This window comes from Engystomops pustulosus, chromosome 2 (assembly GCF_040894005.1).
Source record: "Engystomops pustulosus chromosome 2, aEngPut4.maternal, whole genome shotgun sequence".
Taxonomy (NCBI): Eukaryota; Metazoa; Chordata; class Amphibia; order Anura; family Leptodactylidae; genus Engystomops; species Engystomops pustulosus.
In genome coordinates this window covers 257,558,446-257,586,035 of record NC_092412.1, presented here as the reverse complement: position 1 = coordinate 257,586,035, position 27,590 = coordinate 257,558,446, and positions in this window count along the sequence as shown.

Here is a 27,590-nt window from a genome sequence, read left to right as displayed (position 1 = left end):
GGCACCCAGTATCGGGTTGATACATTACTTAGAGCGACACGAAGTTTCATTTGTCTTCATAATACATGGCTTCATCTTTATTTATTGCCGGCTGTGCGCATTATAAATAACTTTGTCGTTTATGGATATTTCCAAAGACTTTGTGCATTAAATTTACTCCTCGGCTGCGATAGTTTATGGGGAGGAACTTGTAAAGTTTAGAGTTAATGGATCAGGTACATCTACACGTGACCCTCCGGGTAGTGCCCAGAAATAAGCTGAGTGCCCAGAAGTCACCATTGTGGTGCCTGTGGGATATTCCTACATCTGGCACTCGATGGTTCAGAGCTTCTCCTACCTGATAGACTGGCAGCACAGCAGAGGATTGATGCCCATTATTCTCCGGAGTGCCCTTCATGTGACTGGCCTGACCACAGAGTAATCCTCCTCTCAATGCTGGTGCCATCACATGCACACATTGGGGCTTTCTCCGCCGAGGATTCGGGTCTTCCGGCGATTAACTAAGGTAGTGCATCCGATGTCCACCAGGTGTCGTTGCTGCGCTGAAGTCGGCCGGATTTCACCATCCTATCCTGGGTGCAGGTAAGTGCGTGTCAAGTGACACATTTTTTTTTTAAATACCGCGGTTCTTCTGAATCCGTCAGGTTTTCCGACGGCCACGCCCCCGATTTCCGTCGCATGCATGCCGGTGCCGATGCGCCACAATCCGATCGCAAGGGCCGAAAACCTGGGGCAATTTGGAGCAAAGCGGTAATTTTTGGGAAACCCGACGAAAAAGATTGATTCGGGCCCTTAGTAAATGACCCCCATTGTATTACTGCTGGCTTTGTCAGAGTGGCATAGGTTTCTGCTGGTGTGGTCAGACTGGCACCTTCTCTACTGTTTGATTGTGGTACTATGTTGGCATAAGCAGTATTATTAGTAGCATGGTCAAGCTGGCATTAGAGCTTTTCTCACAAATAAGCATAAGCAGGATTCCTGCTGGCGCATTCGAGTGGCACAGGTGCCCTCTGTACTGTTCAATGGTCATAGCAGTATTATTTCTAGCATTGTTAGAGTGGCATGAGTGCCACTGAGTTGCCATAGTACTGCAATATAAGTGACCCTTCTGCTGGCACTGTAAGAGTGGCATAAGGACTTCCATACTGGTCATGTTTGCAAACATAAGTGGTATTATTACTAGCAGGATCAAGGTGGCATCAGAGCTTTCCTTAGTATTTAGTGGCCATTGTACATTGGCATAAGCGGCACAGGCAGTGGCATGTCTTTCTTCTTTACTATTCATTGACCAAAGTGTACTGGCATAAGCAGCATTGCAGCTGGCACAGTAAGACTGGCATGGGTACCTTCTCTAGTGTTGCATTGTTGTGGTAGTATGATGGCATAAGCAGTTTTATTTCAAGCATAATCAAAGTGGCATCAGAGTTTTTCTCACCATTTAGCGGCCATTGTACATTGGCATAAGCAGGATTCCTAATGGCACAGGTGCCCTCTGATACACAGCAGTATTATTCCTGGCATGCCAGCTTTGTGTATTGTGTGGCCATAGTATTATTGCTGGTACAATGCGAGTGGCATAGACACCATCTTTATGGTTGTCAGGTTGTAGTGAGCTGACATAAGCAGAATTATTGCTGGCACTGGCAGTGGCATGACTTTATTATTCATTGGCCATAGTGTACGGGGATGAGCAGCGTTACAGCTGGCACAGTGAGGGTGGCATGGCGTTTATACATAAGCGTCCATGCAGCTGACATTGTTACAATGTCATGGGTGCCTTTGTCACTGTGCGTTGGCATGATAGTGTTATTGCCATAGTGCTGGGTGTCTTCTTTACTGTTGCATGGTTATAGCACAGAAGCTGCACTACAGCTGGCACTGCCCGACTGGCACAGTTTTACTGCCGTGTGATTTCCTTACTGTCTCTTTATTGCCTTCCACACATTCCTCCATTGGTGCATGTGCCGTGCACTCTGCTGGTCTAATGTGCACTCTATGGGGCTCATTTACTAAGGGTCCACGACCGCTATTCCGTCGGGTTTTCCTGAATATTTCTGCTTTACGACGAATTGCCCCGGGTTTTTGCCGCACGCGATCGGATTGTGGCACATCGGCGCTGGCTTGGGCGCGACAGAAATCGGGGGGTGTGGTCGTTGGACAACCCAACAGATTCGGAAAAACCGTGGAATTTAAAAAAACGGAATGTGTCGCAAGATCAAGCACTCACATGCACTGGGAAGAAGAAGGTGAACTCTGGCGGACCTCGACGCAGCAGCGACACCTTCAGGAAATTGTACGCACGACCTTAGTGAATCGCGCCAGACCCGAATCCTTGTCGGACAACGCAACGCGGGATCGCGACAGGACCGGGTAAGTAAATGTGCCGCTATGTGTTTCTATGGATCCTATGTCATGTATGACTTGTACCCCATTAGTTCTAATTATTAGGACCCCACCTTTCCCCCTATACTGAATAGTCTGTATACCTACACATGCCATCTGATCCCAGCCCCCAGCCCATTCCAGCATCTCCCGAATTCCTTCCCAGCCCCTCCTGGGATCAGCCCATTGTTGCTATAGAGAACACTTTGTATCCACGTACAGAATCCTCCGGCACTGGGCAGTAAATCTGAGCGGCGATCTCCTCTGACCATCTCATTTTGTAATTGGTATAAATTCTTGGGAAACCCTTTGAGACCTCAAAAAAAATCTTCCTCCACATAATTGGTATCTACACAGAGCGCAGATTTCCTGTGATTTTCTTCCAGGTTGACAATAAAGAAATCTATTTATCGAACTGTTGCACTTTTTTAACCAAAAGCTGAAAACCTGGCGGCGATCCGATGTACAATAGAGGCTGCCGCGCCAATTTGGTGGCGCACAATACCCGCTATGTGACCCGGAGGGCTCCGAGCTCAGATTATCTTCCTTCTCATAGAAAACAAAGAAAAGAAAGTATAAAAGAAAACGAATGTAACGTTAAATGGAAGCAGAAAATGGTTAAATCTGAGCCAACTCCTATCTATCTCCTATCTATCTATCTATCTCCTATCTATCTCCTATCTATCTATCTATCTATCTATCTCCTATCTATCTATCTATCTCCTATCTATCTATCTATCTATCTATCTATCTATCTATCTATCTATCTATCTATCTATCTATCTATCTATCTCCTATCTATCTCCTATCTCATATCTATCTATCTATCTCCTATCTATCTATCTATCTATCTATCTATCTATCTATCTATCTATCTCCTATCTATCTATCTATCTATCTATCTATCTATCAATCTCCTATCTATCTATCTATCTATCTATCTATCTATCTATCTATCTATCTATCTATCTCCTATCTATCTATCTCCTATCTATCTCCTATCTATCTATCTATCTATCTCCTATCTATCTCCTATCTATCTATCTATCTATCTATCTATCTATCTATCTCCTATCTATCTATCTATCTATCTATCTATCTATCTCCTATCTATCTATCTATCTACGTAGGGAAAGTCCAAAACAGCACATCAAAGAAACAGCAGTGGTGGGTGCAGGCACTCAGAACCAGGCTTTAGGTCCTCCAGAGGTAGGTAATTGAAAATAGGCAGCACTCCAAGGTATTCAGTGAAAAAGCGGTGTTCTTTATTCCATGTTAGAGTACATTAAAGTACATAAGCAGCGACGTTTCGGCTCTTAATGTAATGTTTAATGTTTGTACTTTAATGTACTCTAACATGGAATAAAGAACACCGCTTTTTCACTGAATACCTTGGAGTGCTGCCTATTTTCAATCTATCTATCTATCTGTTTATCTGTTTATCTGTCGTTATGATAACATTCCCCCCCTGCAGGACGTATCATGAGGCTTGGGCTGCACTGACAAACTATTGGGATATAACCTGCAGCCATACACCTGAGCTCGGCACGGGGCAGGATCACCATGTTCTGGCTCCAATGAGGGAAATAATTGCAATTCCTGGTGGTTCAATTGGAATTTGCGATTTTATTCACGGCACCTCTTCCCTCCTTCCTTTCTGTCCCTTCCTTACCTTCCTCCATTCCTTGCTCCTTCCAATACTCCTTTGCTTTTCTTTTTTGCTTCCTTCCTTTCTTCCCTCCTTTTCTTTTCTTCCTTACACCCTACTTCATGTCATATTCCTCTTTTCCTTCCTCCCTTCTTTCCTTCATTCCTTTCCCTTGCCTATTCCTTTCTTCTTCCCTCTGTTTCTTCATATTCCTTCCTCCCTCTCTTCCTTCCTATTCCTTCTTCTCTCCCTTCCTCCCTATTCCTTCCTTCCTCCCTGTTCCTTCTTTCATCCATTGCTACCTTTTCCTCCCTTCCTTCCTCCCTTCCACCCTATTCCTTCCTTCCTCTTTTCCTTCCCTCCTCGCTATTCCTCCCTTCCTTCCTACCGTGCTCCCTATTCCTTCCTTCCTTCCTTCCTCCCTCTTTTCCTTCCTCTCTTCCTCCCTATTCCTTCCTTCCTCCCTATTCCTTCCTACCTTCCTACCTATTCCTTCCTTCCTTCCCTCCTCCCTATTCCTTCCTCCCTCTCTTCCTCACTCTCTTCCTTCCTCCCTCTTTTCCTTCCTCTCTTCCTCCCTCCCTTTCTCCCTATTCCTTCCTCCCTTCCTCCCTATTCCTTCCTGCCTTCCTACCTATTCCTTCCTTCCCTCTTCTCTATTCCTTCCTCCCTATTCCTTCCCTCCTCCCTATTCCTTCCTTCCCTCCTCCCTATTCCTTCCCTTCCTCCCTATTCCTTCCCTCCTCCCTATTCCTTCCTTCCCTCCTCCCTATTCCTTCCCTTCCTCCCTATTCCTTCCTTCCTCCCTATTTCTTCCTTCCTCCCTCCCTTCCTCCCTATTCCTTCCTTCCCTCTTTCCTATTCCTTCCTTCCTTCCTTCCCTCCTCCGTATTCCTTCCTTCCTTCCTCCCTATTCCATCGTCCCTTCCCTCCTCCCTAATCCTTACTTCCTCCCTTTTCCTTCCTTTCTCCCTATTCCTTCCTTCCTTCGTCCCTATTCCTTCCTTCCTTCCCTCTTCCCTATTCCTTCCTTCCTTCCTCCCTTCCTCCCTATTTCTTCCTTCCTCCCTCCCTTCCTCCCTATTCCTTCCCTCCTTCCTCCCTTTCCTCCCTTCCTCCCTATTCCATCCTTTCTCCCTTTTCCTTCCTTCCTTCCCTCCTCCCTATTCCTTCCTTCCTTCCTCCCTATTCCTTCCCTCCTCCCTATTCCTTCCTTCCTTCCTCCCTATTCCTTCCGTCCTCCCTATTCCTTCCTCCCTCCCTTCCTCCCTATTCCTTCCTTCCTTCCTTCCTTCCTTCCTATTGCTTCCTTCCTTCCTCCCTCTTCCCTATTCCTTCCTTCCTTCCTCCCTATTCCTTCCTTCCTTCCTCCCTCTTTCCCTTCCTCCCTATATGACATATAACACATGTAATGACTCCTAATGTAGCGTATAATCCTCCCCTGTCCTTACATGCAGAGCAGTGGAGAGACGCGTCCACATCTTTCTTTTCTTTCAGTCTTTGAAGACAAATCTCACTTCACTTCAAAGAGAATTTTAAACTTATTACAAGTTTATTTAATTAAATGTGGTGATGTAGCGGGGCGCGTTACACGGGCTCTGATATCGGATCGCCACTTATAATAGTACGAGGAAAACAATAGGTAGAATGAGGTCCATGGTGACTGTGTAACCCCCTGTTCACACCTGCATCGAGATCCTCACCTATTGGCTGGATAAATGGGTCAATGTCCTCGCTATCAGCACCACATGCGGAAAGTCACAAGATCAACATCTCCTGAAATACTCTGCGCTGCTTTAAAACCTGCTCCTTCCACTATGATCCAGCGCATCCAAAAAGTTCCGGCCTTAGAGTCTCACACCCTGAAACATGATGAGACTTCACCTTTAATGAGGGTATTCAGACAAGGAAAGGGCGAGAGGAGGCGCAGGCATTACATGGAGATAGGACCTTGTTACAGCGAGGATTATGCAGGAGGCCGGAGCTGCGATCCCTTCCAGTCTAATTAATAGCGGAGTCTCCCCCGTGCCGGGCGCAGGCGATGCCCTTAATTGTGTGAGCGCTTTAAGCTGAGACTCAGGAGGGAACAGAGAATTTGCTAAGTTTGGGGAAAACAAGGAGACAAATATGTTTCTGGCCGTGAATCTCAATCAGACGAAAGAGAATCCAAGAGGCGAAAGAATGTAACAACATGCGGAGGTTACAGGAAAAAGCTGGAAATAAGGGGCCGTGTCCTCATCTGACAGTATAACGTAACATACCGCCATCTATACCAGCGCGATGTATACCGCCATCTATACCAGCGTGATGTATACCGCCATCTATACCAGCGTGATGTATACCGCCATCTATACCAGTGTGATGTATACCGCCATCTATACCAGCGTGATGTATACTGCCATCTATACCAGCGTGATGTATACCGCCATCTACACCAGCGTGATGTATACCGCCATCTATACTAGCGTGATGTATCCCGCCATCTACACTAGCATGATGTATACCGCCATCTGTACCAGCGTGATGTATACCGCCATCTATACCAGCGTGATGTATACCGCCATCTACACAAGCATGATGTATACCGCCATCTATACCAGCGTGATGTATACCGCCATCTATACAAGCGTGATGTATACCGCCATCTACACTAGCGTGATGTATACCGCCATCTATACCAGCGTGATGTATACCACCATCTATACCAGCGTGATGCATACCGCCATCTATACCAGCGTGATGCATACCGCCATCTATACAAGCGTGATGTATACCGCCATCTATACCAGCGTGATGTATACCGCCATCTATACCAGCGCGATGTATACTGCCATCTACACCAGCGTGATGTATACCGCCATCTATACCAGCGTGAGGTATACCGCCATCTATATCAGCGTGATGTATACCACCATCTATACCAGCGTGATGTATACCGCCATCTATACCAGCGTGAGGTATACCACCATCTATACCAGCGTGATGTATACCGCCATCTATACCAGCGTGATGTATACCACCATCTATACCAGCGTGATGTATACCGCCATCTATACCAGCGTGAGGTATACCGCCATCTATACCAGCGTGAGGTATACCGCCATCTACACTAGCGTGATGTATACCGCCATCTATACCAGCGTGATGTATACCGCCATCTATACCAGCGTGATGTATACCGCCATCTATACCAGCGTGATGTATACCGCCATCTACACAAGCATGATGTATACCGCCATCTATACCAGCGTGATGTATACCGCCATCTACACAAGCATGATGTATACCGCCATCTATACCAGCGTTATGTATACCACCATCTATACCAGCGTGATGTATACCGCCATCTATACTAGCGTTATGTATACCGCCATCTACACTAGCGTGATGTATACCGCCATCTATACCAGCGTGATGTATACCGCCATCTATACCAGCGTGATGTATACCACCATCTATACTAGCGTTATGTATACCGCCATCTACACTAGCGTGATGTATACCGCCATCTATACTAGCGTGATGTATACCGCCATCTATACCAGCGTGATGTATACCGCCATCTATACCAGCGTGATGTATACCGCCATCTATACTAGCGTGATGTATACCGCCATCTATACCAGCGTGAGGTATACCGCCATCTACACTAGCGTGATGTATACCGCCATCTATACCAGCGTGATGTATACCGCCATCTTTACCAGCGTGATGTATACCGCCATCTATACCAGCGTGATGTATACCGCCATCTTTACCAGCGTGATGTATACCGCCATCTATACAAGCGTGATGTATACCGCCATCTATACCAGCGAGATGTATACCGCCATCTATACAAGCATGATGTATACCGCCATCTATACCAGCGTGATGTATACCGCCATCTATACCAGCGTGATGCATACCGCCATCTATACCAGCGTGATGTATACCGCCATCTACACTAGCGTGATGTATACCGCCATCTATACCAGCGTGATGTATACCGCCATCTACACTAGCGTGATGTATACCGCCATCTATACCAGCGTGATGTATACCGCCATCTACACTAGCGTGATGTATACCGCCATCTATACCAGCGTGATGTATACCGCCATCTATACCAGCGGGATGTATACCGCCATTTATACCAGCGTGATGTATACCGCCATCTATACCAGCATGATGTATACCGCCATCTATACCAGCATGATGTATACCGCCATCTATACAAGCGTGATGTATACCGCCATCTATATAAGCGTGATGTATACCGCCATCTATACTAGCGTGATGTATACCGCCATCTATACTAGCGTGATGTATACCGCCATCTACAGTAGCGTGATGTATACCGCCATCCACACTAGCATGATGTATACCGCCATCTATACCAGCGTGATGTATACCGCCATCTATACCAGCATGATGTATACCGCCATCTATACCAGTGTGATGTATACCGCCATCTACACAAGCGGGATGTATACCGCCATCTACACAAGCGTGATGTATACTGCCATCTATACTAGCGTGATGTATACCTCCATCTATACTAGCGTGATGTATACCGCCATCTACACTAGCGTGATGTATACCGCCATCTACACTAGCGTGATGTATACCGCCATCTATACTATCGTGATGTTTACCGCCATCTATACTAGCGTGATGTATACCGCCATCTATACCAGCGTGATGTATACCGCTATCTATACCAGCGTGATGTATACCGCCATCTATACAAGCGTGATGTATACCGCCATCTATACCAGCGAGATGTATACCGCCATCTATACAAGCATGATGTATACCGCCATCTATACCAGCGTGATGTATACCGCCATCTATACCAGCGTGATGCATACCGCCATCTATACCAGCGTGATGTATACCGCCATCTACACTGGCGTGATGTATTCCGCCATCTATACCAGCGTGATGTATACCGCCATCTATACCAGCGTGATGTATACCGCCATCTATACCAGCGGGATGTATACCGCCATTTATACCAGCGTGATGTATACCGCCATCTATACCAGCGTGATGTATACCGCCATCTATACCAGCATGATGTATACCGCCATCTATACAAGCGTGATGTATACCGCCATCTATATAAGCGTGATGTATACCGCCATCTATACTAGCGTGATGTATACCGCCATCTACAGTAGCGTGATGTATACCGCCATCTACACTAGCATGATGTATACCGCCATCTATACCAGCGTGATGTATACCGCCATCTATACCAGCGTGATGTATACCGCCATCTATACCAGCGTGATGTATACCGTCATCTATACCAGCGTGATGTATACCGCCATCTATACCAGTGTGATGTATACCGCCATCTACACAAGCGGGATGTATACCGCCATCTACACAAGCGTGATGTATACTGCCATCTATACCAGCGTGATGTATACCTCCATTTATACTAGCGTGATGTATACCGCCATCTATACAAGCGTGATGTATACCGCCATCTATACCAGCGAGATGTATACCGCCATCTATACAAGCATGATGTATACCGCCATCTATACCAGCGTGATGTATACAGCCATCTATACCAGCGTGATGCATACCGCCATCTATACCAGCGTGATGTATACCGCCATCTACACTAGCGTGATGTATACCGCCATCTATACCAGCGTGATGTATACCGCCATCTACACTAGCGTGATGTATACCGCCATCTATACCAGCGTGATGTATACCGCCATCTACACTAGCGTGATGTATACCGCCATCTATACCAGCGTGATGTATACTGCCATCTATACCAGCGGGATGTATACCGCCATTTATACCAGCGTGATGTATACTGCCATCTATACCAGCGTGATGTATACCGCCATCTATACCAGCATGATGTATACCGCCATCTATACAAGCGTGATGTATACCGCCATCTATATAAGCGTGATGTATACCGCCATCTATACTAGCGTGATGTATACCGCCATCTATACTAGCGTGATGTATACCGCCATCTACACTAGCATGATGTATACCGCCATCTACACTAGCATGATGTATACCGCCATCTATACCAGCGTGATGTATACCGCCATCTATACCAGCGTGATGTATACCGCCATCTATACCAGCATGATGTATACCGCCATCTATACCAGCGTGATGTATACCGCCATCTATACCAGCGTGATGTATACCGCCATCTATACCAGTGTGATGTATACCGCCATCTACACAAGCGGGATGTATACCGCCATCTACACAAGCGTGATGTATACTGCCATCTATACCAGCGTGATGTATACCTCCATTTATACTAGCGTGATGTATACCGCCATCTACACTAGCGTGATGTATACCGCCATCTACACTAGCGTGATGTATACCGCCATCTATACTATCGTGATGTATACCGCCATCTATACTAGCGTGATGTATACCGCCATCTATACTAGCGTGATGTATACCGCCATCTATACAAGCGTGATGTATACCGCCATCTATATAAGCGTGATGTATACCGCCATCTATACCAGCGTGATGTATACCGCCATCTATACCAGCGTGATGTATACCGCCATCTACACTAGCGTGATGTATACCGCCATCTACACCAGCGTGATGTATACCGCCATCTATACTAGCGTGATGTATACCGCCATCTATACCAGCATGATGTATACCGCCATCTATACCAGCGTGATGTATACCGCCATCTATACTAGCGTGATGTATACCGCCATCTATACCAGCATGATGTATACCGCCATCTATACCAGCGTGATGTATACCGCCATCTATACCAGCGTGATGTATACCGCCATCTATACCAGCGTGATGTATACCGCCATCTACACTAGCGTGATGTATACCGCCATCTATACTAGCGTGATGTATACCGCCATCTATACCAGCATGATGTATACCGCCATCTATACCAGCGTGATGTATACCGCCATCTATACCAGCGTGATGTATACCGCCATCTATACCAGCATGATGTATACCGCCATCTATACCAGCGTGATGTATACCGCCATCTATACCAGCATGATGTATACCGCAGCAGGGAGCCAGTCTACTGGATGTTCATCCTCCTCTCTTCCCACTTCCTTCCCTTCCTTTATTTATTCATGGATACATTGTTTCTTTTCCATTCCTCCCTTATTTACATGTTTTTTACTTTACACTCTTTCTGTCTTTTTTTCCTTCCTTATTCCCTTCTTTTACTTGTTGCTTTACTCATCCCCATCCTTCACTGTTTCTTTCCTTCCTTCTACACTTCCTTCATTATCTTATTTACTTTCCTTCCCTTTCCTATTTCTTCCTTCCATTCTTGTCTTCCTCCTTTTTTCTCTCTTCTTTCCCTCATTTCTTTTATTCCTTTTTCCTTTCCCCTTTCCTTCCTTCCCACATTCTCTGGTTTCCTTTCCCTCCTCTTCTCATTCCATTTCCTTCCCTTCCTTTCCTTTCTTCTTTTTTCCTTCCAACTTCAATCTTTCTCTTCTTCATCTCTTTGTTGTTTTCCCTTATTTCCTTTTTCCTCTTTATTTCCTTAATTTATTTGCCTTTTCATCTTTTCCTTGTTCCTCACTTTGCTCCCTCCTCCCCTTCTCTAATAAACAAGGATAAAATTACATTTGGCCCCATATGAAATATTCTTGATCGTTCAATTGACTTATACTATGGGACCGAAACACAAAAACATCTGGAAACTTTATAACAATAATAATAAAAAAACTAATTTAATAATTCCTTTATGTATATAGCGCACACAGATTACGCAGCGCTGCATAGAGCTGTCACATCAGTCCCTGTCCCCAATGGGGCTCACAATCTTATCACCTAACAGTATGTTCTTGAAGTTTGGAAGGAAACCGGAGGACCCGGAGGAAACCCACGCAAACACGGAGAGAACATACAAACTCTTTGCAGATGTTGACCTGGATGGGACTTGAACCCAGGACCCCAGCGCTACAATACTGTAGTGTTAACCACCGAGCCACCGTGCTGTAAGGCTGTAGTGCTAACCACTGAGCAACCGTGCTTTATCCAAGACTATCCCAACCCCGATCAGGTGCCGTTACTATAGATATAGGGAGCATCCAATGGACTTGGCTGAGGCTTGAGAACCCACCAAGTGCTCTTCTTGGGACTAAGAATGTAAGTTTTGGTTGATCATCCATTGCTTAGTAGTGATAGCTCAGCGAGAAGCAGTTGGGTAACTGGTTTCACTATGGCCAATGTTACATCCGCTTAGAGAAAGGCAGGACTGGACTGGTCCACAAATCCACCAGAATGACCTTCAGGGGTCAAAACAACGGACCCCAAAGGTCCAGCAGGAGATCATTGGGCTCTACACTCCAATAAACGCCTCCCCATGATGAAAGTGCACGGTCAGCAGAGTTATGTTTAGGGTAAAGTAAGAGAGAGGATTGTAGAATCGAGATGAAGGCAACAAACTTTGATGTAACTTTTTCTGATTTTCCACTTAGTATGAAAACTGTGACGCTCCGAGCTAATTATGCAGAAAACAAGGTCGCGTCCCCCTGACACCGCCCGCTAATTGGGGGCAAAGACGAGACTTTGGAGTTGGTGGTCAGCCTGACCTTGGCGGTGACTAGCGGAGATGCTGACTCAGCGCCTTCTGAGACCGGGTAATGGAGGAAACAAAAACAAATCAGAGGCCAATGGGGGAGATCACTCCGAAAGAAGAAGCGCAACCGAGAAAGTTCACTCGTTACGATGTCTCGTTTCTCACATCTACAATGTTACATAGAGGTGCGGAGATCGTAGGGGGGGGGGGGTCACCAGAGAGGGGCGATCAGATACAACCCATCAACTAATTTTCTCAGAACAGGCAGTCCCCAAGTTACATACAAGATAAGGTCCATGGGTTTGTTCTTAAGTTGAATTTGGATGTAAGTTGAAACTGTATATTAATCATTGTAGATACAGATTTTTGCCCCAGGGACAATCGGAGTTTCAACATTTTTTGGCTGTAATGGGACCAAGGATTATCCATAAAGCTTCATTACAGACACCTTACAGCTGATCATTGCAGCCTGGGACTATAGTCACATCCAGAGAGGTCACCAGAGGTCACAGGAGGCAGAGGGGTCTGTCTGTAACTAGGGGTTGTCTGTAAGTTGGGTGTCCTTAAGTAGGGGACTGCTTAAGGACACCCTAATTGTATTTGCTATTGTAAGAGTAATAGGCTGCTGAATAGTAAGCTTCTATTTCACCCCAAGTGCTTTCTTCCCATCACTACAGGTCAGTGCTTCTTTACGATGTCCTATATGATCCTACTTATGCTTATGAGTGATTTAGGAGAGATGGAAACAGAGGATGCTAGATAGTAAGTTTCTATCTCACCCCAAGTGCTTTATTCCCATCAGTACAGGTCAGTACTTCTCAATAATGTCTTATATGATCCCGCTGATGCTTCACAAACAGAGGCTGCTGGAGATAATAGGAAGTTCCTATCTGTCCCTGGATATAGGTAATTGTATTTGCTATTGTAACAGTCTTAGGCTCCTGTATAGTAAGTTTCTATCTCACCCTAAGTGCTTTATTCCCATTAGTACAGGTCTGTTCTTCTTTACAATGTTCTATATGATCCTGCTGATACTTCTGACTGATAGAGATAGAGAAGAGACACAGAGAGAGGCTGCTGGAGATAATATTAAGTCCCCCCAGTGCTTTATTCCCTTCAGTACAGATGAGTACTCTCTATGATTACTTATATGGTCATAGTGATGGCTCTGAGGTATAGTGGACAGACACAGGCAGAGGCAGGGGCTGTTGGAGGTAATAGTCAGTTTTGATCTCACCCCAAGTGCTTTACTCCTTTCAGAGCAGATGAGTACTCTCTATGATTACTCATATGGTCATAGTGATGACTCTGGGTGGTAGAGGAGAGACACAGGCAGAGGCAGGGGCTGTTGGAGGTAATAGTACACTTCTATCTCACCCCAAGTGCTTTATTCCTTTCAGTACAGATGAGTAGTCTCTATATTTCTTATATAATTATAGTAATGACTCTGAGTGGTAGAGGAGAGACACAGGCAGAGACAAGTGCTGTTGGAGGTAATAGTAAGCTTCTATCTCACCCCAAGTGCTTTATTCCCATCAATACTGGTCAGTACTTCTCTATAATGTTTGGATGCTTTTGACTGATGGAGATATCCGCCTTATGTTGTGTGCAGGGTTGGGGAGACGTCATAGCAGCTTGTCTCCAGCCCCCAGCTCTGAGACTACGGAGAGTTATATAGTCCGCGGAGGGGAAATCTTCTAAACAATGTGGGATACAAATCACATAATGGTCTGGGGCAGCGTCACTCTCTCACACTGTGGACTATCCCTCTGGTGCTCTGACCCCTCATTCATCGTAGTAGTGTCCACTCCTCACCCCTGGATACAAGCAGGACCCCGAGGCTTCCATGTAAAGGGTTACTGCCTCTTATTATTCCGCACAGCAGAGTATATAGGCTGCCGAGGGCACAAAGTTAGCGCAATTTCTCTTGCCGGAGTTCCCCCATTTGTAAGAGAAGTAAATACTATTACTTGATGGGATGTTGACTTGTCTGTTCAGAGACCAATTACCGTCCGGCTTTACATTTCCACATGGGAAACTAAAAGGATGAAGGTGAGTTAAGCCTTTAATTAGAGCTTAGTCTGGCTTGGTTCTCTGCCAGGAATCAGCCGAATGCGGAGATTTGCAGAGTCAGAACACAGACAGTTATTAACATAGTGACAGTATCCAGCACATAATATATCAGGCGCAGGTAGAGTGCCGGGCACCCTGGGAGCCCTTCCAGGGGGGCTGCCAATAACTCATCCATATTTAATAAAGCAGATACAGCTGATGAGTAAGAAAGGAGAACCAGTCGTCTTCTCTGCGGATCACTGACAGTTTTCAGAAATAATTCACAGATTTTTTAGACAATTCAATGGCAGGACAGGCTTCTGGTTAAAGGGATTTCCTGGACTGTAGGATTATAGAAGTCATAGCATAGATTGTCAGTAGATGATAAGTGCTGCAAGGCCACCAGTCACCTGCTTAAGGGCTCCCGGCAGGTGCTATTACCATGCCGGGCTTCCAGGAGGCCAATGACCCACAACGCCAGGGAGGGAGATGTCGACTCTATGCTCCATTGGTAAAGTAGAGGAGCCATTGGTAAAGTAGAGGAGCCATTGGTAAAGTAGAGGAGCCATTGGTAAAATTGGTAACATACAGGAGCTATGGTTATATAGAGGTAGTTATGTAGTTAAGCGCCATTAGTAATATAGAGGAGCCACTGGTAATATAGAGGAGCCATTGCTAATATAGAGGAGCCATTGGTAATATAGAGGTAAAATTGGTAACATACAGGAGCTATGGTTATATAGAAGTACAGTAATCATGTAGAGGTAGCATTGGTAACATACAGGTGCTATGGTTATATAGAAGTACAGTAATCATGTAGAGGTAGCATTGGTAACATACAGGTGCTATGGCTATATAGAGGTAGTTATGTAGAGGTGCCATTGGTAATATAGAGGAGCCATTAGTAATATAGACGAGCCATTGGTAATGTACAAATGCCATTGTTAAAATAGAGGAGCCACTGGTAATATAGAGGTAAAATTGGTAATAAAAAGGAGCCATTGGTAATATAGAGGTAAAATTGGTAATATACAGGTGCTATGGTGCTATAGAGGTGGTTATGTAAAGGAGCCATTAATAATAAAGAAGAGCCACTGGTAATATAGAGGTACCATTGGTAATATGGAGGCTCTATTGGTAATGTAGAGGTACCATTAGTAATATAGAGGAGCCACTGCTAATATAGAGGTACCATTAGTAATATAGAGGAGCCACTGCTAATATAGAGGTACCATTAGTAATATAGAGGAGCCACTGCTAATATAGAGGTACTGTAATGATGGCTCGGGGATTCAGGGGAAACTAACAGACAGTGAGCCCTAAGTCTGAGCCCCCCAATGCTGTCACCTGCCTACTTGCCTCCGGTATCCTATTGATACGGGACAACCACGAAGACGATCCCTTCCTAGGCTACAGTGCAGACAAAAAACACGACAAACAAACAATACACAAAGGTAGCGAAGTCAGGTAAACCGGGTCACAACGGAGAGAGCAATATATAAGCAGAATCAGAAAGCGAGAGCCGAGGTAAGTAACGAAAGCCAAAGTCAGAATGCCAGAGAAGTCAATATCAAAACAAAACGCAGAAAGGACAGGGGAGCTGAAAAATACGAATATTACCAGCGCTGGGGAACCTGTGCTGGGAAGTAATATAGGTGACTGGGGAACCTCCCCTCAAGGTGACTGGAGGAGAGATCTGTCATTCACAGCAGGTTAACTGTTGCTAGACTGCAGGGAAGCGGGTGTGGTGCAACAATCAACCCTGCAGCAATCTCAGTCCCAGTTCACACACAGGAACACTGAACAACCTCAACGCCTTCTAAGCCGCATACCGCGGACAGAAGACGATACAGGCAAAGACGTAACAGGTACCATTAGTGATATAGAGGAGCCACTGCTAATGTAGAGGATCCACTGGTAATATAGAGGTACCATTAGTAATATAGAGGAGCCACTGGTAATATAGAGGGGCCGTTGGTAATATAGAGGAGCCACTGGTAATATAGAGGAGCCACTGGTAATATGGAGGGGCCACTGGTAATATAGAGACACCATTAGTAATATAGAGGAGCCACTGGTAATATAGAGGTACCATTAGTAATATAGAGGAGCCACTGGTAATATGGAGGGGCCACTGGTAATATAGAGGGCCGTTGGTAAAATAGAGGCACCATTGATAATGTATAGGTGCCATTAGCTATATAGAGGAGCCATTGGTAATATAGAAGTAAAATTGGTAATATAGAGGAGCCATTGGTAATATGGAGGCTCTATTGGTAATGTAGAGGTACCATTAGTAATATAGAGGAGCCACTGGTAATATAGAGGTACCATTAGTAATATAGAGGAGCCACTGGTAATATAGAGGTACCATTAGTAATATAGAGGAGCCACTGGTAATGTAGAGGATCCACTGGTAATATAGAGGCGCCACTGGTAATATAGAGGAGCCACTGCTTATGTAGAGGATCCACTGGTAATATAGAGGAGCCATTGGTATTTTAGGGGTGACATTAGTACTATAGAGGAACCACTTGTAATATAAAGGAGCCAATGGTAATGTAGAGGAGCCACTGCTAATATACAGGAGCCACTGCTAATATAGAGGAGCCACTGGTGATATAGAGGTGACATTAGTACTATAGAGGAGCCACTGGTAATATAGAGGGGCCGTTGGTAATATAGAGGAGCCACTGGTAATATAGAGGGGCCGTTGGTAATATAGAGGAGCCACTGGTAATATAGAGGAGCCACTGGTAATATAGAGGAGCCGTTGGTAAAATAGAGGCACCATTGATAATGTATAGGTGCCATTAGCTATATAGAGGAGCCATTGGTAATATAGAGGTGTCATTGGTAATATGGAGGCGCTATTGGTAATGTAGAGGTGTCATTGTTAATATAGAGAATCTATTGGTGAAATAGAGGAGCCATTGGTAATATAGAGGAGCCATTGGTAATATAGAGGAGCCATTGGTGAAATAGAGGAGCCAATGGTAATATAGAGGCAAAATTGTAATGTAAGGGTTCCATGGATAATTAAAGGTGCCATTGGTAATGTATAGTATTGATTCATTGAGCTGATTCCAGCAGTATTTCCACATTGCTGCTTATCTGATATCCCAGAACTGGAAACGTTATGGACCACAACCTGCAGAACAGCTCCATTCTTTGTGCAGTGGCCGAGTTGTATTACTGCAGCTCTGCCCTTATTCATGTGAATAGAAGCTGAGCTGTATTTTCGGCTGATACTCTAAGACTTAGAATGAAGTTACACTTTGCTCTTAGAGAATTACTTACAGTCTTGTATCTTGTCTGTCAGCGGGGGTCAGGCGGGACCACCCGGAGAAGTCCCAGCTAAGCAGAAGAGTTGGGTTTGTTGCAATGATTTGCATTTTTAGAGTCTGAAATCACAGGACCTTCCAACACAAGAGCGGGTTCACCTCCTTTTATGCCTGCGCTTACACATGGAGATTCGGTGGCGTGACCGCTTAATAAGTGGCGGCTGCGGCATCACAGTAACGTCTCCCCCTATCATCATCATCTCTATTTACAATCCCATTTCACTCCTGACAGAATCCTGTTAACACTTTAACCTCTCTGAGCGACAAATGATGCATCTCCCCGAATATTACCCCATCAGATGATAGAGGGAGAAAGCTACGACAACATTGTACAAAGCAATAGAGAAGCCGGAGACCATTACACTGAGGCAGCGCAGGATTTATCAGTCGCGACGCAGTCTATCAGGGGGGGAGGGGGGGCTCCCGCTCAATATCCTCTACTGGAGAGGGGAAGATCTCCACCTTCTGACAATAATCTTAAAGGAAAGTTCAAGTCAATATTAATAACATTGTAAATTGTTTAAAGGGGATGTCTAGGGTTACAAAAATTCTGTCTGTATAGAGAACAGTGGGGCACATTTACTTACCCGGTCCAGTCGCGATCCCGCGGCGCTTTGTCCGACGAGGATTCAGGTCTGCCGGGATTCACTAAGATTGTGCGCCCTATATCCTGCAGGTGTCGCTGCTGTGCCGAGGTCCGCCGGAGTTCACTTTCTTGTTCCCGGTGCATGTAAGTGCTGACTCAATTTCGTTTTTTAAATTCCGCGTTTTTTCCGAATCTGTCGGGTTGTGAGACGGCTACGCCCCCCCCGATCTCTGACGTGTGAAAGCCGGCGCCGATGCGCCACAATCCGATCGCGTGTGGCAAAATCCCGGGCAATTCGGCGCGAGGCGGAAATATTCAGGAAACCCGACGAAAGTGCACAATTTGGACCCTTAGTAAATGAGCCCCACTATGTACTATCTGCTCAGCTTCTCTTGCTTCATATCATGCTGCCTGCAGATAGGACACTATCTACAATCTCTACAAGCTTCTCCTGCTCTATAACATGTAACCTGCAGATAGGACACTATATATAATCCACTCTGCTCTGCTGCACTTTCTCTATACTGCCCACATGTAGGTCTCCAATACAATGTGAGAGCCTCCCCTGAAATAAGAGTCACCATTGTCCGGTACCGTCAATGTCAATGCAACCCCCCATGACATCAAAAGTGGCAACCATGACTATAAGACCCCTTCTATGGCCTCAAGACCACCACCCATTACCTTAAGATCCCCATCTATGATTTCAAAACTTTCAACTGTGATCCTGAGACTACGACCCATGACCTTTAGAGCAACACCCATAATCTCATGACTACAAGACTATCCCCCATGACACAAAACCTCAGGAATTAACATATGACCTCGGGTGAAGCCTAGTTCGTCTCCCGGGGTCAATTCTCTTCCCTTCTTCTGTATAATTCAATGTCTTGGTTGGACGGTATCTTCTGTACAACCTTCAGGTAGCACGTTCCTCCGGCTTTTCTTCTTGTTGCTCAATCATAAATTGTTACTCTAGCCTTTTATCTGTCTTATTAGGCTACCGGCTAATAGTTCTGTTTCATTCCATTCAGGAAATACATTTCTAGCGGCGGCTTTATCTGCACAGTATAGCTCTCGTAAAGAAATTGCCGGGAACATTTGACTTGAGCATTAGTGGCGGTAATCTCCGGTGCCAGGCGGCACATGGCAGGTATTAGGAGTCATTGTTACATGTTTACACTAATTAAATGGCCCAAAGCTCTTGTATCTCATCTGGTAATTAAAGTTTTAGCTTTGTGTCCTACATAATATACAAGTTTCATCTAATTAACTCAATGTATGCATCATCTAAGAGCCTGGAACGTCGTCCATCGCCCCCCAAATGTCAGACACCAACACTACAACCATCACGATGCAACTAGTGCCCGGAGAGAGGTCAATTCTGGCTAAACGAACACAAATTACAGGTCATAGTCAGTAATTATAGAACCCAACCACCAATACCCACCAATGTGGCTGCAATATTTAGAAATGGACCCAAGTGGTGCCAATATTCTCCACCATCAAGTTGTGTTTAAGAATGAGAATGTTGGAGTTGACTTCTTCTCCTCTTCAGCCGATACTTCTGGGAAAAGTAGTTGAATCACAATAAAATATGGATTTGGATAAAATTTGGACTCTCTTCCAGGAGCTCATAGGTACAATTTACTTCAGACTCCATCCAAAACTGGGGTAGATCCATTTAAGAGGTTGTTTGATAAAGAAACCCTCTTCTTGAAAGTGATCTACACTGGTGATCCATGGTCTTGCTTCTCTTTATCCTAAATTATAACATTTGGTGAACCCTGATCTGGTGTTAGGTATTCTCATCTTGGAATCAACCACCTTGGTTTGGTTTCACTTTATCCAAAATAGGTGGCCGTGCTTCCAATCAATTAAAACACCCCAACAGTCAGCAGGCCACTTCTTTTCATGGTGATCCATGGTCATGTTTCTCCTTATTTAATACCATCTACTATGGGGCCCCAGCTTAATTCCTTAGACTAACCCACTTAGTTGTCTTCTTTTGGTGAAACCAGCCACCCTTTAGTGATTCGGCTTCCCTTCCCCAACCACATTAATGATTGGTGGTCCAGGTTTGTCTTGTCTAAAATTACCCATTCCCCATCCATTAAATCAAATGCCCCTTGTGATCAGTGGTCCTTCTTTCCTTCCTTAGAGTCAACCACCTAATTCATGGCTTTCATTTCTTAAACTTAGTCCCCTTTGTAATCCATGGCCTAGGTTTCTTTTCTCCAAAATCAACTACGCTTAAAGTCTGTGGTGCAGATTCCCTTTCTACCGGCCACCAGTTGGCCAATAGTCCAGTTTCCACATCTCTGAATCCACTATTGCAGTGCAGACACAATGTAATATTCCATGTGGTCAATGGACGACCATGTCATGTATTGATGGGCTAAGTCACTATTGGATCTTCTCTTGGGGGGTGTTCAGAATTGTAGAATGGGTGAGTGTTCTTTACCATCTTATGTCTTATTAGACAACCTCAAAATGTTCCACTTTAAGAAGTAACTAGAAATTTATGGAGAAGTAGGAGGAGAATGTTGGGTTGTCTCTTTCCCTTACTAGGACACAACAAGGACTGTCTTGGTCTAGGTACAGAGTATGTTCCACCAAAGAAAAGTAATTTTCATTCCATGCATTACCCATGCTCCTTCAGGCTCTCATTAACATAGCCACGCCCATTATGATTCCTGTTCCACTTTTGCTTTACGAATATAAACTTGAAATAATTTGTAACATATTGTTTTCTGGATTATTTGTGGACGGATCTTCTTCTTGTGTCCTTTGCTGGAAAGGTAATTATGGTGTGATCATTAGTCCGCAGGATAAACATAATTAGCAGATAGTGGGGAAATATTCATTAGTCACTAATCATAAGTAAAATTTTTAATTTGTGCATAATGGAAAAAATTCTGCACAGATACAAAATACATAAACGTATTTTATGTTGTTACCAATGGAGGATACGTGGGAGTAGAGTGATGGGATTTAGGTTAATGGGGCTATTACAAAACATAAAAAGGCTGCCCACAGCCACCCGTCCACAGGTCATTTGTGGTATTACAGCACATCCATAAATCCATCAGTTAGTCTTAGGCACCCATGACGCTGTATTAGCTCACCATTGTCCCTCCTCAGACCATAGTTAGTAGGTGCTAACTACTACATACCAGGAAAGCCCCAAATGCCTTCCATACATCTTTGAGAATTGTGCATCCCGAATCCCATAATTTCCTCCCTGACAGCTGATATTGACCTCTGCTCTGTCCTTCTCTAGGGAAGTGGACATCTTCTGAAAGTAAATCCCAGAAAATCCCAATGAGTACTAGGAGCTAGCCCTGTGGCAATGAGCTACAAAGAGTGTTGTGGATTTCCCTAGTGGATGGAGCATAAAATGCTCTGTGACCCCCATTGATCGCAAAGATGGGCTTTAAAATGATTGTAGTGGTTAGTCCAGCATGAGAGGCTGTTCCATTCACTGTTACCGGACAGTTGAAGATGGCCAAGTATCTTCATCCAGGATTAGAGATGAGCAGACCCAATGGTTACGTTCAGGTTCGGCTGCCTGTCCCAGACATAATGCAGAACAAGCTGCCGAACAGCCAATCTGTCAAATGAAACGCTTAGCATTGGTGATCCATGGTTTTGCTTCCCTTTACCTAAAATCATACAATTTTATGAAACACGATTTTGTCCGCCCTTGTAAACTGGTGCTAGATGTTCTACAACCTTGATGATTGGTTTGGATTCACTTTTTCCAAAATAAGTGGCCATGTTTCCAAGCAAAAAACAGCTGAACACTCTAGCGTCAATTTGCCCGATTGGTTGTTTTGCTGCCAGTCTGGCATAATGTCCGTGTCAGGCGGACAAAGCCGAACCTTGACCCCTTCCATTGGGACTGCTCATCTCTATTCATTGGTACAAGGAAGACCCATGTTCTTAGGTTTGTGGATTTTCTCCTTTAAGTTGGCTGCTTTCGGTAAAGAGGTTGTTGGAGTTGAATAAAACCAGGCCCCACCAACCATAATCTTTTAGAACTGATCTCTCCCTGGACCAAAGGGCCACTGCAACCAATCAGGCTGCACCCCTGGTCCCTGTAGAGAAGGACACCCTGAACAGGAACAAACTGTCCGTAAATAGGGGATATGAGGTCAACATGAGCAAGGGTACAGCTTCTGTAGGTCTCGATGCCTTGCAGGTAGGTCCTCTATGGTGGATGGTCTCTTGGGTGTACGGTATTATGAACATAGGATAGCAGCGGCCCTCTAACCCATGGGTAGATGTCAGGGAGAGTTAAGATCGGCCATCAGATTGATTAAGGCCTAACCTCCAGAAAACCCTTATAAAAATACCTCATCAAACACAGGCAGTCACCAAAAGAAGAAGAAACTTCAAAGATTTAGTCTGTTTTATTGCAGCGGGTTTAGATTTCTGATATGAATTCTGTTTGATTTAGGAAGAAAGCGTTTCACTCATCTCATGGGGGAAAGGTCGCCCTAGATTCCCTGAGAGCCAGTGATGTGCCCACCTCCTCCCAGCTCTCCCTCCATTGTCTGTCCGACACAATTAGTTGCCGTGTGGCACGACACTCTTGTCGTTTCCGTCGGAGACCAGCAGGCTCAGTCTCCGGGAAGCCTTTGTTCTGGTTTCGACTGTAGGATGAGAAGAAAGTCCAGTAATTAGGACAATGGATTTCCTGCTCATTAAAGGGGAACCACTGCAACCGAGCGATGGACTGAACTTATCATATGTAAATGGAGAAGATTGATGCTGGTAACATTGTATCGACTGAGGGAATGAGCAGGTCAGGAAGAAGAAACTGTTACTACTCCATATGTTCTGTAATATTTATCAAATGTTCATGCAATATTATTATAAAATTCCCAGTGGATGATGGGATTTTCATTTTACCAAAATTTTGGGGGTCATAGCCATTCTGTTGCCCCAGACTCAATGTGGTGCCATGCAGGTTCCTATGCAAAAAGTGTTCAATCCGGTCAATTTATTAGAAACCACCGTGTATTGAAGTAGTTGCGTGATCATGATGGTGGAGGTAACTTACAATCAAGGCCATAAAATGGACTTAGGTGAGAGTTAAAGGGGTTTTTGCACAAAGCAAAGTTAGGCCCTATCCATGGGACCCCTCGTTTTTGCGTTCTGTTGGGGTCTCAACACTGAGACCCCTACTGATCAGCAAGTAAGGCCCTATCCCATACATAAAATGATGGCTAGGGATCAGCAGACCCAAACCACAATGTAAGGTGATGGCTAGGGATGAGTGGACCCAAACCACAATGTGAGGTGATGGCTAGGGATGAGGGGACCCAAACCACAATGTGAGGTGATGGCTAGGGATGAGGGGACCCAAACCACAATGTGAGGTGATGGCTAGGGATGAGCAGACCCAAACCACAATGTAAGGTGATGGCTAGGGATGAGTGGACCCAAACTGCAATGTGAGGTGATGGCTAGGGGTGAGGGGACCCAAACTGCAATGTAAGGTGATGGCTAGGGATGAGCAGACCCAAACTGCAATGTGAGGTGATGGCTAGGGATGAGGGGACCCAAACTGCAATGTGAGGTGATGGCTAGGGATGAGGGGACCCAAACCACAATGTGAGGTGATGGCTAGGGATGAGGGGACCCAAACCACAATGTAAGGAGATGGCTAGGGATGAGCAGACCCAAACCACAATGTGAGGTGATGGCTAGGGGTGAGGGGACCCAAACTGCAATGTGAGGTGATGGCTAGGGATGAGGGGACCCAAACCACAATGTGAGGTGATGGCTAGGGATGAGGGGACCCAAACCACAATGTAAGGAGATGGCTAGGGATGAGCAGACCCAAACCACAATGTGAGGTGATGGCTAGGGATGAGCAGACCCAAACCACAATGTAAGGTGATGGCTAGGGATGAGTGGACCCAAACTGCAATGTGAGGTGATGGCTAGGGGTGAGGGGACCCAAACTGCAATGTAAGGTGATGGCTAGGGATGAGCAGACCCAAACTGCAATGTGAGGTGATGGCTAGGGATGAGGGGACCCAAACTGCAATGTGAGGTGATGGCTAGGGATGAGGGGACCCAAACCACAATGTGAGGTGATGGCTGGGAATGAGGGGACCCAAACCACAATGTATGGTCATGGCTAGGGATGAGGGGACCCAAACCACAATGTAAGGTGATGGCTAGGGATGAGGGAACCCAAACTGCAATGTGAGGTGATGGCTAGGGATGAGCGGACCCAAACCACAATGTGAGGTGATGGCTAGGGGTGAGGGGACCCAAACTGCAATGTGAGGTGATGGCTAGGGATGAGGGGACCCAAACCACAATGTGAGGTGATGGCTAGGGATGAGGGGACCCAAACCACAATGTAAGGAGATGGCTAGGGATGAGCAGACCCAAACCACAATGTGAGGTGATGGCTAGGGATGAGTGGACCCAAACTGCAATGTGAGGTGATGGCTAGGGATGAGTGGACCCAAACTGCAATGTGAGGTGATGGCTAGGGATGAGGGGACCCAAACCACAATGTGAGGTGATGGTTAGGGATGAGGGGACCCAAACCACAATGTAAGGTGATGGCTAGGGATGAGCAGACCCAAACCACGATGTAAGGTGAACATCCTCAGTTAGATGGCGACACGCATGCTTAGGCGACAGCATTTGTCCAGGTGTGAGTGAGCATTAGGATTCAGCCAAACTCGAGTGAACCCCAACCTGAACAGGTCTTCACATCCCTAGGCGTCACCTTATAAGAGAAGAATAACCCTATAGGTCACTTTCCTCCAACCTACTTACAATTTTCAACCTTGATGAAAGATACACCCTCTGTGCCACCGTTATGACCACCCAAGTGCTTCAGGCGTCTAAAGACGAAGATCCACGAAAGGAGTTGGTAAGGGCTAGTAAAACATGGCGCCTTCTACTGGAAACACAACCAACCACACTTGTATGACAAGTTATATTTTGCAATAAGGGAGTTGCCCCCATATGCTGCTACCTTGGTCAATGACCCCTCTACCCAACGAGAAGGCTTCGGTATCACTAACAGCTCATTGTAGGTCAAGGTCTTGATACACATTAGGCACAGGAGTTTCGAGTTCTTCCTCTGGATACAGAAACTTTATACAATATTCAATAAAAATACAATATTTATAAGTCCATATAACTTAATTGGGATAAACTCACGAGGGGTGCACTTACTTTTGCCCTTATCCATTTCTGCAGTAATTTAGAGAGTGCTACCATAACGCCTGACAATTACCCTTCATCTAGAAGTCCATGGATAATTGCTACAATAAAGATATATGGCGCTAAGTAATTGGCGCGACAGGTAAACCTATGGCTGAAATGTTTATTTCCTGCAGTAATGCGACTCCGCTTTCTGGCTGTGACAGTCTGACCGTAATCTGCGCTGGAGCGGCGAGGCGGCCATCTTCAATATTTAATGGCTGCTTTTTAAGCCTCCATTAACTTGTTGTAAATAATTTCTGCAGCTGCTCCTCCGCAGAGGGAAATTTTTAAAAGTCAAACCAGCAGGAAAAGGTTAAAAGTGTTTGTGCGTCGACCTCACGGAAAGAAAAATACCTCTTCGGAGATTTTTCCTGCACTTGTTGCCCGGTTTAATTCTATAGGATGGAGCTGGCTATATATTTAGAGTGCGGACGTGCTCCGCTTTCCGTCTGAAAAAAGTAGTTATTCACCTGAGAAATGTCCTCACCCTGGAGAATATTTCTCTACCTTCTTCAGGGCTTAAAGGGACGGCGCAACTTTTAGGATCACTGCATTTTATTAATACATCGTATTAGTGGTTAAAGCTCAACTTCTCTGCTATAAAGCTCCAAATCTCCTGCAAAAGGGACCCATCACGTAGGTCTCATCCCCTTATAAAAGCCGCTGATATGATGATAAATTGGACGTTTATTTTTTAAAAATCCATCCAGCCATTCAAAAGATACAATGTCTAGAAGTTAACATGTGGATTATCTCATGCCGGCCAAGGGGCGGAGACATGACAACAGAGAGAGTAAAAGGTTACCGCCCACCGGCTAGTAGAAGCTAATTTACTTGTGAATTTCCAGGGGCCATAATTTCTGAATGGTTGGATATTTTTTTGGAAAATGGAGCAGCAAATTGATCAGGAACACAGAGTAAATTGCATGAGGTATGTAATTAAGTAATTTAGTGCTTAGTGGAAAGTCCCCTTTAAATGAACTTTATTGTTCATTTTAATTGATTTACATGAAGAAGATTTTGGTGACTTATTTTTAGGATAGAAAACCAGATCAGTGGGGCACCAGGGACCACCATCTATGGGCTTATATGTGTAGCTTTGGCAACGCAACTGCTCGGTTGATTGAAGCAGGAAAAGACACTGCCATGTATTATGTAGTGGTCATTTCTGATTACTGCAACTCAGATGCTTTTAAATGAATCGACGCTGTAGTACCCTTGCCCAGACCCTACACAGTGGATTTGCTTCTGTATAGTAAAGGAACAATACATTTTACATGGGTCTTCCAGCTGCATCTTCCGCTCTGTTACCCAATGGAAACTGCAATTATATGACTCCCATCAATCTGACTTGACCACATCAAAAAACAGAGAAAGGTTCCATAGCAAAAGAATTATCATAAAACTTATCGGAAACTTTGGTAATACATTGGACTTGTGTTGCTGACTCCTTTATCTATAACCAGGGATAAGCAAGTACATGGGAGTCAGGAGGAGGAGGAGGTCGATTTGTCCGAGGTTTGCTACAGAAATTGTGTATAATGAAGAGTTAATGGTGATGGATTCGGCTGCTCCAGTTTATTGTACATGATATATGTCCCTCCTTTATGAATCGCCCCGGGACGGCCGCGTTTTATCTGCCGCTGTATCATTCTCGCACGCCCTGTCCTATTATAAAGCGATGTACGAGCCCAACACATCCCATAAATGGAGCCATCAAGTCCTGGTTACACGACCACATTACAAATTTCAGCCCTC